At 29.7% G+C, this 15,128-nt stretch overlaps 1 protein-coding gene and 1 long non-coding RNA gene across 2 annotated transcripts in view; one reads left to right on the plus strand and one right to left on the minus strand.

Annotated features, from left to right (window-relative positions):
• Positions 1-2,010: 2,010 nt before the first annotated feature.
• LOC105838474 (glutamine synthetase 2 cytoplasmic) overlaps positions 2,011-15,128 on the plus strand; it is a 33,000-nt gene continuing 19,882 nt past the window's right edge. Inside the window, exon 1 of the mRNA XM_036283524.1 lies at positions 2,011-2,154. The gene's annotated coding sequence lies outside the window, so the exon portion shown is untranslated. The remainder of the gene's footprint in view (positions 2,155-15,128) is intronic.
• LOC114255238 lies at positions 3,712-7,766 on the minus strand. The gene is made up of 2 exons (XR_003626550.2): positions 6,935-7,766; positions 3,712-5,633 (listed from the first exon to the last, which is right to left on the minus strand). It is a non-coding gene; the product is annotated as an uncharacterized LOC114255238 (long non-coding RNA).

Here is a 15,128-nt window from a genome sequence, read left to right on the forward strand (position 1 = left end):
GAATCCAATTAATTAATTTCTATTTATCTGTCTCTCTGTCTTCCTTTTTGTTTCTCCTTTATGGTTCACATCGTTATATGGCAAATGGAATTTATTTTTTCCGGCAGAGGTTTTTTTTAGTAAAACTAGAAGTGGTTCCTCATTTATTTCTTTATAATTTTAGTTGTTCTCACCATTGTTTTTTCTTTACTTTAAAATGCAATTATATTACAAGGCACACCTTGCATGAGACAAGGAAACGGTAATTGTGTCAGAATGCATTTTTTTTGTTACGCGCCTAAAACAAGCTTTTTGTCTTAAAGCGAACGGATTTTTCCTTAAACGAGCTGGATAGAAAACTATGATACGCCGGTTCTCCTTGAAAAATGAAGAACAATATATATTTTGCGGTATGATCAAGTTGTTGCGGTTGGATTCACATGAATAAAATATATTAAGAATCTACGAGATCAGTATCTTTACAAAATTACTGCAAATGGAAAAAATGTTTTATATAACTGACGTTTAAAAAGACTCTAGTAAAAGACTTAAAAGATTTATAGTACCACGTGTACTACACAAAGTAAAACAAAACAAAACAAAAGCAAAACAACAAAATTTTATACTATTTTGTTAACTGCGAGTTAGCAGTTATTATGCAGTAAGCAAATAGGACGCAAAGTGAAAACGATTACTTGCAATTATAAGTGATATGAATAGATTATCTTCAATGTTTAGCAAGCACAACACTTTCAACCAGTAAAACACGGTCAGAAACACATGTAATACTAATTTTTATTAAGTATCTCGATACACTTGTACGCGCATAGAGAAGATAAACCTCGCATGAGGAATCACAAAGGTTATTGAAAACATCTGAAAACATTATTGCAAACAATATCAATCACTAATCACGATAGTGCATAACACGAGTATTATGCAACTGAAGGAAATATAACGTAACATTTCAATTCTAATAAACGATGCTGTATTGCAATACAATTCTATTGGTAACAGATGTTATCTAATATTTGTTATTAAAGTTACTAATGCACGCACAATCTTTTTGATTATCACACGAAATAAATAACGAAAGAAGTATTTAGATACTTCTTTCAGATACTTAATTAAAACGTTATTTATTTAAATACAGATCTGACAACGACAAAAAATCTAAATACAAATCTGAAAACAATTTTGTTAGATTATTAAAATAATTATATAAAATGTTCAAGTTAATCTCAGCGGGAATGTCAAAAAATTTTTTGTAACATTGTTTATTATCCTTAAACGTCCATAAAAATTTGATGATTCATTAAAATTTTTTTTTGTTTGTACTTTTTCAACTAAATTTTTAAACGGTTTAGTAAAACCTTGTTTTCTGTGCATGCAAGTTAATGGTTTACTTATCTTTTACGTAATTTCTTGAAATTTCAGTAACATTTAAAAAAGTGTTTTAGTTAACTCGTGTGAGGTATAGATATATTCTGAGTAATAATACATTAAGTCTTTTGTTTGTCTTTTAAAATGACGTGATTATGTTATTTACTTTAGTTTGTTAATATCTTGATCAGCTTTAATACGTATGTTAAACGATTTGTAAAGAATTTGCAAATTATAAAATCCATTTAAAATCTATGACTCTCAGAATCCGGAAGAAACGCTTAAATGCTTTCAAAATGTTTGTATTGAACATTTTTATCGTTAGATTTTTAATTATAGAAAATTTAATTTTACTTCAGATTTTGACCTATCACAAATCCATCTACAACAGAGTGGAAGGAAATGATCTTTGGTATTACAAAGATATTACTAGCCTAGATAGATCTTCAATTACGTGAATTCTTTTGTTTCGTGAAGTTCTGATTGGAAGGAATCTTTGATCCGTCGATTCCTGCGTGTCCAATTTGCTTGATTCGCGAGTATCGCGAGAAGAATTTCCGACATATAACGATTTATGATGGACGTACGATCGTGGGGATAATCATGCCCATTACGGAGAGGTGGAAACCGGCCAGCGGGAGGTGAGTGACGCTTGCGCTGAAAAGCTTCCCTACATAAGTATCGTGAGTTACCCACCACCGAGCCTAGTATCGCAGATCGCGGTAGTAACGTCCTAGAACACCTCAGCAAAGTTCGAACAAGCAGCCCTCATCTCGGTGGACCAACCTAAAGGTGAGTCCTTTGGTAGAATGCAACTGGTGGTCGGTTTCCACGTTATAATCTCGCAAAAATCCGACAATTTTATAATAACTCCGTAAATGCAAATTATTTAATACAAACTTTTTAAAAAGTTTGGAACGTACTATTATGTAATTAAACATGCAAATATAGTTAAGTTTAAAATTTATTTAATATTTTTTAAAAATGTGGTTAATGAATTTAATTTTGAATAAAGATTATTTTTTTATTATGCAGATTGAATTTTTGGTGCCTAAATTAAGTAACAATATTTTGCTTAACATATTGTTATTTAATTTATTGTTACCAATTTTTTTGATAAGAACTAGTTGAAAAATAGTTTTATTATACTTTTCAGAAATGTCTATATCAAACACATAAATAAAATTAGTATTGAATTTTTATTTATTTGTCTTTTTATCTTCAAATATAATGACTGGTTTAGCAACAATAGTTTGTTAACCGATTAAATTAAAAATTTTGAAGCATAAAAGATAAGTATAATTTTTTTCTGTTTTCTTGATTTGTGTTTAAATAATATTTAAATAACAGCCTATTTCTAGTATACAGTTTAAATAACGTTTTTAATTGTGTTGTCTATTATTTAAAAATTTATTATATTTATACAATATAAATTTATATCTATTGCATTATGCAATTTATTTGTGACGTTATATACATATATATATATATATATATATATATATATATATATTGTATATACAAAAGATAATAGACTAGACAGTTGATAAAAAAAACGTGACCTTGAAGTGTTTCTCAATGTTAAAATTGCTATAGATTCATTAAAAATGGCGGCTATTCGTTGAGTAACACTGCGGTGTAATAAAGCAGGAACTGTAATTACGATAATCAGCATATATTTTTCAACGTATAACCATTACGAAAATGTATCATGAACACTATGTTATTCTTCCTCGAACATTTGGAAGCCACTTTACATAATTTCATGTTGTAAATTGCAGATTTCCTTACTATTACCATAGATCTTATCCCTAGCTAAAATTATTCATCAAGTATAAATGTGTCGATTGATTTTACGGCAGGTTAATTGATTTTTCTGTTAAAATTGATAGAATATTGGTATAATATTCGAAATGCTTATTCTTTCGTATAATATAATTCTTATAATATAATATAATTTTTAAGTTTAATTTTACGAATGTGTTACAATAAAATATAAGTTTATCATGATAATTTAGTTGACAAGGGATTTAAAAGAACATTGTAAAAATCTGTGCTCATTATTATGGTGACATGCGTTATTGTAATGAAAGAAAACACTTGCGATTTACGTGGTCAAAGTCAAGGTGCTTGAGTCATGTATTTAATTATGCTCGATGCATTCGTCTGTACATTCGATGCACATCTTATTGATACTATGTATATACATACGTACATATACACTTGTCAAGATTATTTTATTCCTTTAATACTGGCAGAATAATGAAATATTGTAACACGTAAAGTAAATAACGCATCTTTTTTGTCTATCCAATCTTAAACCAAAATTTTTATCTTTGCGTTGAAATCTTTTTTTTAATTATTTCGAGTCAAGTTTGTAAATTATTTTGTTTGTTGTTGTATGTATGATATTCATATACAAACTAAGAATTTTTATATTTTTTAAGAAAATTTTTCTAAAGTTTTTTATATTAGAATATGAATAGAAATGGACGATAAGTGAGTAAAACGAATGGATAATTTGTAGATGAACACGAGGTGTTAACGAATTGAATCTTTATTTAAGACTTGCAGACACGTGCGTTTTATGTCATAATTGTTCATAATAGTAAATTGGTGTGACCGTTTTGTTGTCATTCTTTCCGTTCTCCACGTGACAATTCTATGTCCTACGTATGTATAGAAGTCATTTATCTATTCCCTCGTTAAAAATTAAATACGCCTGTGAATAAATTATTTTTTAATCATTGTTTTTATTTCAATCGTTTATTTTAATCATTCTTAAAACATTTTTCATTGTTTTTTAATTGTTCTTGGCTTTGCAAATGCACTATGAAGCTAAGACATCTCTACTGAATTTTGAAATCGTTGTTTAAGTTTACGAAATATTTTTTTCATTCTTAAATTTATGAATTTTTAATTATAAACATAAGCATATCCAAACGAATTAGATTTCTATCAGAATATAAAAAAATAGAATTAGGTGAAAGCGTTTCACTTTCCACAATTCGCAAACATTTTTTTCAAGTACTTTTCCGCGATGATAAAGTTTTCGATAACAATGCCGCAATGCTAATTTCCCTGATAAGCTGTCCTGTCATTCGTGCACGATACGCCTGTACAAGGGCGATCTTTCGTTACGTGCCGTAAGTAAATGAACCAGCCGTCGCCGACACTGACCCACATTGCGAGAATAGAAAAATGTCGAATCTTATGAAAGCTTTATGCATCGAGTACACTGTCGCCAGTCGTTAATCTGCGAGCGTTTGTCCCGAGCACCGCGCCCACAGATATGCAAATAAATTGGAATGATTTATCTGCCGAGCAGTCCTTCTAAAATAACGAAATACAGGCGCGGACTTGTGAAAAATCGCGCAAGTAAACCGATATGAACCTCTTTTTTTTTTTCCTTTGCAGACTTCTCTTAATGACCGTTATTATTACGTAGGAAGACAATGCGCGTGTCGAGTGTCGACACACTGCAGTTTGCGGCCAATTTAAATTTATGTCACAGAAAATATCATCGCGCGACGGTGTTGCGGGGCTTAACATATAACGTAGATTAACATATGAATGTATACATGCAATACAATACACTTCTGTTTTTCCCGTTTCACCTGTAATAATTTTTTTTTTTTCATGTATATCTATGCTTACGTATGTTTACTCCGTTTTCTCGTGACACATGTTCGGCCTTTTGCCATTCTAATTGATTGATTTCGATCTAACGCGCCTGAATAGAAAATATGTTGTTCTCAGAATCTTCAGGTATTTTTTCAAACGAGATGGAAAACATGATGCTTGTCCTCGCTATGTAAAATAATACGTTAATTACGAAGATAATAATTACGCACTTCCGTAAACAATCAAGTCTATTGATGTGTTTGCTTGTGATATATGTATCTTATTTTGAAATTCATAATATGCCTGGCTATCGTAAGAAAAATTATTAAGATTTATTTTAATTGATCATTGATTATTCTAATTAGTGTCCTAAATAACGTACACACAAGGTAATAAGTAATTAATATTTATTAATAATTTAGTAATTAATTACAACGTAGCAAACATATATACATTCGTCAGTTGGATTTAATTACAAAATGGAATCAATAAATTTGAGTTATTATTATTATTACTATTATCATACATAATTATTATAATTATGATATGTGGCATTTATTGATAATTTATCTTACTTTCTTAATTTCTACTTTCATTTCGTTGAATGATGGATTCTGTATGCAACTATAGTTGCAACTTTATTGTCCCTGTGGATGGAAAAATAAGATTATGAAAAATTAATTATTTGAAAAGAATATATGTTAATTAATCCAACAATTAAATTATCAGTGTTAGAAAGAAAATTATAAATGGAAGGAACGGTGAAGTATCTAAGAATTTAGTGGGATACAGATTTGAAAATAACTTTGTTGGGCCGTCAAAATAATTCAGAAGAATGTTCGAGCATGAGAAGCGACACTGCAAAAAGTTTTGACATTTTCTAATAATCAGCTTGAACGTCCTACATAATTATTTTGATGATTTAACAAAATGATTTTCAGCTAAACTTTTAAGCACTCTAGCAAGACAGTTCTTTCTGTGTGAAAATTAAGATTTCAGGAAAAGATAATTTGCAACTCGTGAAAGAGTTTGAGAAATATGAACTTGCACTGGGGGTTGAGGAAAACTTTCCCGCCCCCCAAGAGGAGAATACTGAACTCGGTTTCGATCCATTTCGTGCACGTGACACACTGAACTGTCGAGTTTGGGTCAAGGTAACTCGAGGGTCGCGCCAGTGTGTCCCAGTGAGTGGCATTACACGAAACACAGTGGCATAAATTTATCGATAAAAGGCTATTCACGGATAAGCTACTTTTTATGATATTCTTAAAAAAAAAAAGTGCACCCACACTATACTCGCTTGTAGCCTCGAGGACAATCGAATCCAAGAAAAACCAAGATTGAACTTCGAGAACGGTCAACTTGTCAGCAAGGTCGGGAAATCATAAAGATTTCCTGATTTAAACGTTTAAGAAAACTACTAAAATCAAGAATCTAAAATCTACGATATTTCAGTCCCATGTAGCTACAGAAATGTTCCAAAGTAATCATCAAAATCAAGGGAAAACCCTTATAACAAATGTAATACCGAACAGTAAGAAATTGGCCAGTAATCATTACTTATTTTGAGTACTAAAAGTACTATCAACGGTGCTTTTAATACTTAAAATAACTATTAATTACTGGTAAAAATTTAATACTGTCCAATATTACATTTTTATACGGGAAATTCAAGAAACAAGGATTACAAATAATTACAATAAGATAATTTTTTAATCTTTGATATTCAATGGTCAAAAGATTCAGATTGAAACATTCCAAAGCATTTTCGCCGCATAAACGACCGTTCGAGCATCGATCATAACTTTGATTAACGCGAAATTTGTCGTGTAGGTGTGAATTGAGTTATTCGGGGGAAAGTGGGGGGCGGGGGAGAGGGGAACTTAATTTTAACTGGGCACGTGCCAAATTGCCGCATGAGCGACCTCGAGTTTTTTTTTTTTGATACCTGCAAATTCGTCGTTAGCGAGAGCGCTTTCGCCGTGCTTTCCTCGTGCAGGTCGAAGGCTGACGGAGCTCTCGGTCCTTTTCTGTCGTATACGTGACACACTGAACTCGTGCGGCTTACTGTGGGTCAGCGTGTCCCATGCGATCGCGCGTATTTGTTTTCGCGTGTCACCATGGCGATGTAACGTCAGTCACATACAATCGATTGTAGTCACTCCCACTCATGTTAGAATGTGTCACGCGTGTGGTGCAAGCAAGTTCGTCGCGTATACATACGTGACAATCGACTGCCATGTGACACTAGTCATGCTCCCGAAATGCGAATGAATGGGCGAATTGGCCGTCGTTCACGCGATTAGCGCGCTGGCCTTATCCCAAAGATTTGTTTAATGCGAGATTAAAGATGTGTCACGTTTCAAGGTAACGCATTAAAAAATTTCAATTTTTACAAATTGTTTTATTTTATTATTACATTTGAATGTCTGTAAATAAGATGTAAAATTTGAACCTAATTCTCTTATTGATTTAAAAGTTGAAGATTAGAATCAATTTTATTATAAATATTAAAATTTTATAATTTTATGAATATTGTTTAATTTCACCAAGAATAGAAAGTCCTACAAGATCACAGATCTATGACTGAAAATTTAAAATCCAAAAATTTATAAGACAAAGGTGCATATGCAGTTTATGAATTTGTGATATTTAAGAATCAGATTCAATGAAAACTTTTCATATAACATATATAAAATGTTCATATAAAATATGTCCATGTTTGTTTATACTAGTTTCTTTTTTTATAAAAGTTTTGTTTGGTATAAAGAAATAATAGTCATACTGAAAAGATAAAAACTAATTAAAAATATAATTTTTGCATTGCTTGTTTTACAAAAAGCTAAGTATGAACTTAATTTTTTGTAAAAGAAACAATATGGAAATTATCTTTTTAATTAGTTTTGTCTTTTTAGTATGACTTATTTTTTTATATCAAACATAAATTTTACAAATAAAAAAACTAGTATAAATATATGGACATATTCCACGTATATTTATATATGTTTTTATATCAAACATTTTTGCCGAGGAAACAAGAATCAGAAAGGAATCATAAAAATTGTTAGCTAAAATTTATTTAAAATATAATCTGTATCATAATTTTATATTGCCTGTATACGAAAATTATTTAAAATATCAGAATATAACATTTATACATCACATTAATTAAAATACATACATATATTAATATGCACAGCTTATGAAATTATAAATATAGAATTCTATCGTAAAATCTGATGCAAATTATAAATCGTTCAAAATAGGCTTAAAATTTCAGTAAAACTTGTGGTGAGTAATTCTCGTATTACTGTCACAGATAGCGTAAAACAAAAGCTTTACGCTATCAAAGATTTAGAGCGACTAGTTCTAACTTTTGTGTTCTAACTGTTATGCGGATAAATTTTCCGCAACATGTATTATCTTAGTGATTTTATGCTATTATGAAAGAACAATCTGTGGATGTTTAGCCAGGAATTAATGTGTTAAGCTGTTGCATTAGCAAATATAACAGAAATTAGCGAATGTTTTATGAGCGTTGATTTGTCATAGATCGGCATCATTTACACTTTTCTATATATTGTAAGCCTCGCAGATTTATTTTATACCAGAAAGATAATTTTTTCAATAAAGATTAATAAAAGAATGTTTAAACAATTAAACAATTAAAACTATAAAATACAAAGTGCAAGATATTTATAAAAAATAATTTAGCGCAGGTTGATCAAAATATACCGATGTGAGTGTGTGTGTGTGTGAAATTTATTAATTTTCCAAAAGGTAAAAAGTTTTAAAATAATTTACGCGTTTGTTGACATAATGTGCACGAAATCGCTAGAAACCAATCTGGATTCTATTGGCAAATAAAACAAACTTACGTACAAGCTTTCAATTTTTTTATTTTTATCACATTAATATTATTATTCTTCTTGTGACGAACTCGATGCCGTACAAAATAAGAACAGCGTATCTCTAAAGATGCAGCCCGATGTACTTACGTGGTGCATAACGCGAATGCGTTCTCGCGAACGTGGGGGTGGGGATATATAAAGAAGGGTAAGCCTACGTTCTTGCCCCTTCGTCTAGTGGATGACGCACCTCTTCGCCGTTGTGCACGCCGTCGTGCCCGCGTACATCCAGCGCATCCGGTGCACAGTTGTCGCTCACACGTGACACTATTTTTGTGGATCATATATATACATATCTGCATGCATCGTCGTCATTGACATCGTACCACGTTGCATTGGATTGCCACTGCCAACAGCATCTGGCAGCGTGTTCCGTATCTCTGCTCACAGTGCTAAGTGTCATCCCCGCGGATGAACCCCATTCGTCAACAGTGAGACGGAAAGTCGGCGAGGTACCTTTTTTTATTTATCAAGTTGTCTAGTGTCATAGATTTGAATTGCTGTGCCTTCGCGTGAAAAAAACCGCACACTCTTTTTCGCAGAGAAAAAATTTTTTCCCCTTATTCGTTGTATCAGAAGTAAATTGAGGTCGAGTTGTATATTCTGCAATAGGGTTAGTTAATCGGGATTAATCAAAATATATAATATTATGATGCTTAAATGACGTGTTTATGTAAATGTTTAAATAAATAAAAACATCGTTTAGTTTCTAATAAAAAGGAATAAAAATCTTAATAAAACATTATCTTTCGTGCTGCATATTAAAATAGTATAGTTAAGGTATACTTTTACGACTGAGCTTTATGAAGGTGTGAGTAATTTTTTAAATAGTGATTTGACAATGAAAGTTTTGATTTTGATTCAGTCTTATTTTCCAAGGAAAGGATGCATAAACACATTGTGAGAATTAAAAAATATAAATTAAAATATCGGAAAATTCTATGAGATTGCAAAACGGAATAAAATTTGTGGAAATTCAAAATAAATTGCATGTTAAAAATAAAGAACAGCATAGAGAATTCTTGGAAGTTGAATTGGTACGCATACAAATGCATCAGATGTAGACTTATAAAAAGAGTATGTGTCTATCAATAAAAATCACGCTTGGCAACATGATTGCATTCTTTAAATACTTAAGCTTCTATCATTAACGTTCGATTGAGGTTTTAAAAAAAAGTCAGTGTTATATTATGATCGTATTTTGCAATTACATCACGAGATCGACATTTTGTGATTATTTTATAATCAACATTTTATTATCCGGGTGACATTATGGTTTATTATTTTATTTAGTACACAAATATTAAGAAATTTTAAATTAATATATATGATTGAAAATATTGAATTAATATCTGTATTAATCGCAAACTTGAAGTATTTCTATAAAAATATAGAATTGTGATACAATTAAATTATTATACAAAATTATAAAAATTATATAACAAATATGATATAGTTGCGCCAACATATTTGACTAAGAAGTGTTATATTTATTAATGTAGCGGGAAAGCGCTGTTCAGATGTATTAATATTCTATTCTCGTAAATTACGTATACTTGGCAAAGGTGCGTGGATTATTTTGATTACGATATAATAAACGATGCGTACGTTTTTCTTTCATAAATCATTGATTATTGACGTTTGTCAGACTAGAGATGTAAAATGAGTCGCATCGTTCATTGACCGATGAACTTTAACCTTCGATCTGAGTATTCCGAATGTGATAAATTGATAAAAAAAATTTAATTTTATGATCTAAAATTGATAAATCTATTGATATTTTTTGGCAGTTTTTAAGCATAGCATATTTTTTCCTGCAATTGTAATATTTACTTTCTTATTTAATTTACCTTTTGAATTTGTTGATATTCTTGTAATATGTATTATGTGTACGTGCTCATTAATAACATATATCTTAAAGGCATTCTTTGTATTTACTCATAAAGAAAGGAAATTTTTATATCTACATTTTTTACAAATGTCATCTTTTATCTTTAAATTAATTCAAAGTTATATATAAAATACTAATTGCTTTAATTGGTTGATATTACTTTATTTGTCTTTATCTTAATTTACACGAATAAAACAAAAGAAATGGGTGTCTTGGCAGTGGAGGAACGGATTTGTACAGAATGCCCTTGGTGATGGTGTGCCGGAAATAGTTGGCATGAACATTGTCATTGTTCGTTCGACCCTGAGAAGCAACAAATAGTACTCCGGAAACTTGGCACATAGACCATTATTCCCGTAATAATATTTTATATGACATCAAAAATTAACAAAACAGATTTCGATAAGACAGAGTTTTATGACCAACGCGATGGAAATCTAATTGACCTTGTGTTTCTGTGACCCAATGTTTTAACGAGACAAATTGGACAAGATTATATTTTTATTTTGCAATGGCAATTTTTTTAGGAAAAACAAGGGATAATATAATTTTTGCGAGTTAAATTTTTGTACAATATTATACAGTAATTATCAGTCGGTAAAAAAGAGTGTAAATAGAAGTGGTGTAAAAAGTGAACGATTCAAATCTCGACAATGTAGATGTCTATACTTCAACGTATCTCCCCCGATCAATAATGAAGTAGACATAGTGAATATAAATATATGGTTCTAGAGCTTTATAAAACGAGTATCAATGAAAATTCAAAATGTGGGCTTTAATCAAAATGTAATAATAAACATAATAATGAAAACAATGTCATAAATCTAAAATCCATTTGAAAAATTCGCTTATGTTTTGTGTACTGCAAAATCATTTTTAGAAACTTAATTTGTTTGGTAATAAAAATATGTGAAAGTTATTATAACAGCCAATGTTCCATTTTATTTCGCGGTACTTTATATGTTTTATTCTATTGAAGACCAAGGAATGTGTACGCGCGTACATGTATGCGTGTATACGTGCATGTGTGCGTGTGTGCATCTAAAATTCCTTAAACGCCCGAGCGTCTTCCTTTCAAGTCGTGATTGACGCTCTTGATTGACTTCATGGCTTCTTTTCAATTTGGTCCACCGCTCAGCGTGAAGCTTTTTATTTGAATATACATCTATGAAACCTGTCTAACACAATTAGAATCTGAAATTCGGATAGTCTACGGAAAAAGACACAAAATCCTAAAGCTAAGAAAATAATACGCCCCCACCCTTAAAAATTATTTTTTGTAATGTCTAGAAATTACTTAAAAATCTATGTTAGTTTCTTTAATTGTGAAAGTTCTAAATTTTTTAAAATATATAAAGATTCATATTTTATATAGATAGAGTATATAAAATTCTTTAAATACACATATATGTATATGTCTATACATTTCAAATAATTTCATTTATATTTAATATATAAATGGAGTTTTTATTTATGTTTATTAACATTTAAACATATAAATTGAATTTTTATTTATGTATATGCATACAGAAATATGCCGGTTGTTTACATTTTAATAAATATTCCTTGTTACATTGAACGATCGAAATATCGATTATAAAGACTACAGTTAGTCGCTATTTTTGCAGCGGATATAAGATCTGCCTATGCATTGGCGCACACATTTTTACAGAGATAAGCGTTTGCTGATCTAAACGAAACTCTGTGACAAAAAATTTTGTTTTGCGACACATCATATAAGACATTGATCTCTTCTGCTGTCTCCTCAATCTGACAAAACGCAGCTCGGAAAAGCGTGCGAATTTTTAATTTTATCGATAAATAAATTATAGATATGTTTGAATGGGGTTAAGTCCTTAATTGAAGGATCTATATAAGGATCATTGGCTGATGGCTAGTGTAGGTCAGTAGAACGCTCTTTACTCGCCTTCGTATACTTTATCGCGCGACCTCGTAAATTCGTAACGTACGTAACGTGACAGAAATAAAAATGCGCGAAATGCTGCATGTGACACTGCAATTTATTTTTTAAAAATATCGTCAACCACGTAAAGATTTGCTGTTGCAGTTCTTGACAATACTATACTTTGAAGAGCATCACGAAGCAACATAAAATAAATATTTACTTTATTTTGTTTTATTTTGTTTTAATTTGCAATCTTAACAAGATAATGACAAATATTCTAAAAATTATTGTGTGATTTATTTTAGCAGACTATTTATCTTTGCATAATCCATGTAATTTTAATAATAAAAAATGAAAGATTTTAACAAATGTTAATTTTTTTCTCACATAAAATAAAATAAATATTTGCTCGGCACCTTATCAATATAGCATTTCGATAAAGCTGTGTATGAGATATTTGATTTTGCTTCACATTAATTTGTTTTACAGCTTATCATGTTTTCGAACTTCAATTATTTTTCATTCTTTAAATTTTATCAAGATATGATTATAAGATTAATTTCTGATTGGAAAGGCTGAAAAAAATATAATTGAAGTTACAGCTTTCAATAAATTTAATTTATCCTAAAATTATTTAAACATTCTTTTGTAGAATAAGTATTTCTCTTGTAATTGTCATATATCAATGTTCGTGAACAGAGAAACGGTACTGAAAAGCGAGACTCTTTGTCGTCGACATGCGAGACTTATCTATAATTAAATGCATGTTTATCGACACACATTGTATGGCTTATAAAATTATTCAATTTTTCTCACGTGTGCTACGAATGCTTATCAGTCTAATTAATTAGCTCACTGCAGTCTTCTATCACTTGCGCTTGTTATCTACATTTATTGCATATGTTAACTTGCGATCTTTTGTTTTTTCTAAACTCAGGATCTATCGACAGGATGCATATTCTGTCATTCTTTTTAAACAGGAGAAGAATATGAAGATACAAAATCTTTTAACACTAATGTAACAGAATATAAAGAAAGTTTTAAACAAATTATTGCCTGAAAGAGTCCGATTTAACATTCGATTGACATAATGTTAGCAAATACCATACAATGTGTAACGGAATAAGAAGATCGATCGTTGTCTATGGATAATGAATAAGTAATTATTCAATTTATCGATCAAAGGGTAGATTCGATGGAAACCTACGCGGTTATTTTCAAAGAAGGTATTCTGATTTTTCATAGATATGTTCTAATCGTTAAGCATTTTAGCAATTTTTTTTAAATTAGTGCCATTGATATTGATAAAAAATTAATGAATAATTTATTTATTCTAATTTACTATTTATAATTTACTAAACTATTAAAATTTAGAAATTTTAAAAGGAAATAATTGACATTTCTATATAGCTGTGTGTAAATGTATATCTTGTGGAATATAGAGACAAATAGTATATAAAAAATGCTAATGATATGAGAAAAAATTATAGGATAAATAGCTCAATTATTGAGTGTTACAAGTATTGAAAATTCGATTTTGAATGCTTTTCAAAATATATAAACTACATTACATGATTGTATTTTTAATTTTACTTGAATTCTTAAAGTTTACTTATTGTTGTATTACAATATTTTATTGCAAGTAAAAATTTAAAATTTTCTAATTTAAAAGAAGTAATTAAGATCGGATTTCAAAATGCAATAAAATGAGCTCTATACATATGCAATATTATAAATTATATCTTATCTTTTATATTATTATATTACAAAATATAATTAATATAAATACGTTAATATGAAAGAAATATTGTAAAATGTAGTTACATGAAAAATGTATTTTTATGTTATTTTAGTGTACAACATATATCAATATAAATTTTCGTTCTACAAAAGAGAATTTTAGGGTCTTGAACAACTTAAAGTTTTCAATGAATAATGTTAAGTAATTATCTTTTGCAACATTCTTTATTTTTGGACCCCCTGGATATAATCTGTTTACGGTTTGTTGAATTTCCTGAATATCGTCATTCGTTGGACGTCATACGGCTCGTGAAAGAGGAGATTTCGAATTTATCTGCGGAAGACAGCGACGAATAGGTCAATGATACATCACTTTGTAATCGCTGAACGGTCAAATATTATCAGAATATACCGATAAATTAAGAAAGAGCTAATAATGTATGCTGAAATAAGTACTAATTTGTTGCGAGTTAAACACTCGTTCGTCAGATATCACATCGATATTGATGAGCGATTTAATAATTCCATATTGCATTGTGCTAATTTTCTTTAGCTTGTGCTTGAGGGAATCTGTAAGACTTTAATGCTAATTTTTAATGTAGCCTTATTAATTTTGATAAAAATATATAATATTACATAAATACGTGATATATTTGTACATAATTTATAAATCATAATATTTATATATTTATATTAA

This window comes from Monomorium pharaonis, chromosome 2, assembly GCF_013373865.1.
Source record: "Monomorium pharaonis isolate MP-MQ-018 chromosome 2, ASM1337386v2, whole genome shotgun sequence".
NCBI classification, from domain to species: Eukaryota; Metazoa; Arthropoda; class Insecta; order Hymenoptera; family Formicidae; genus Monomorium; species Monomorium pharaonis.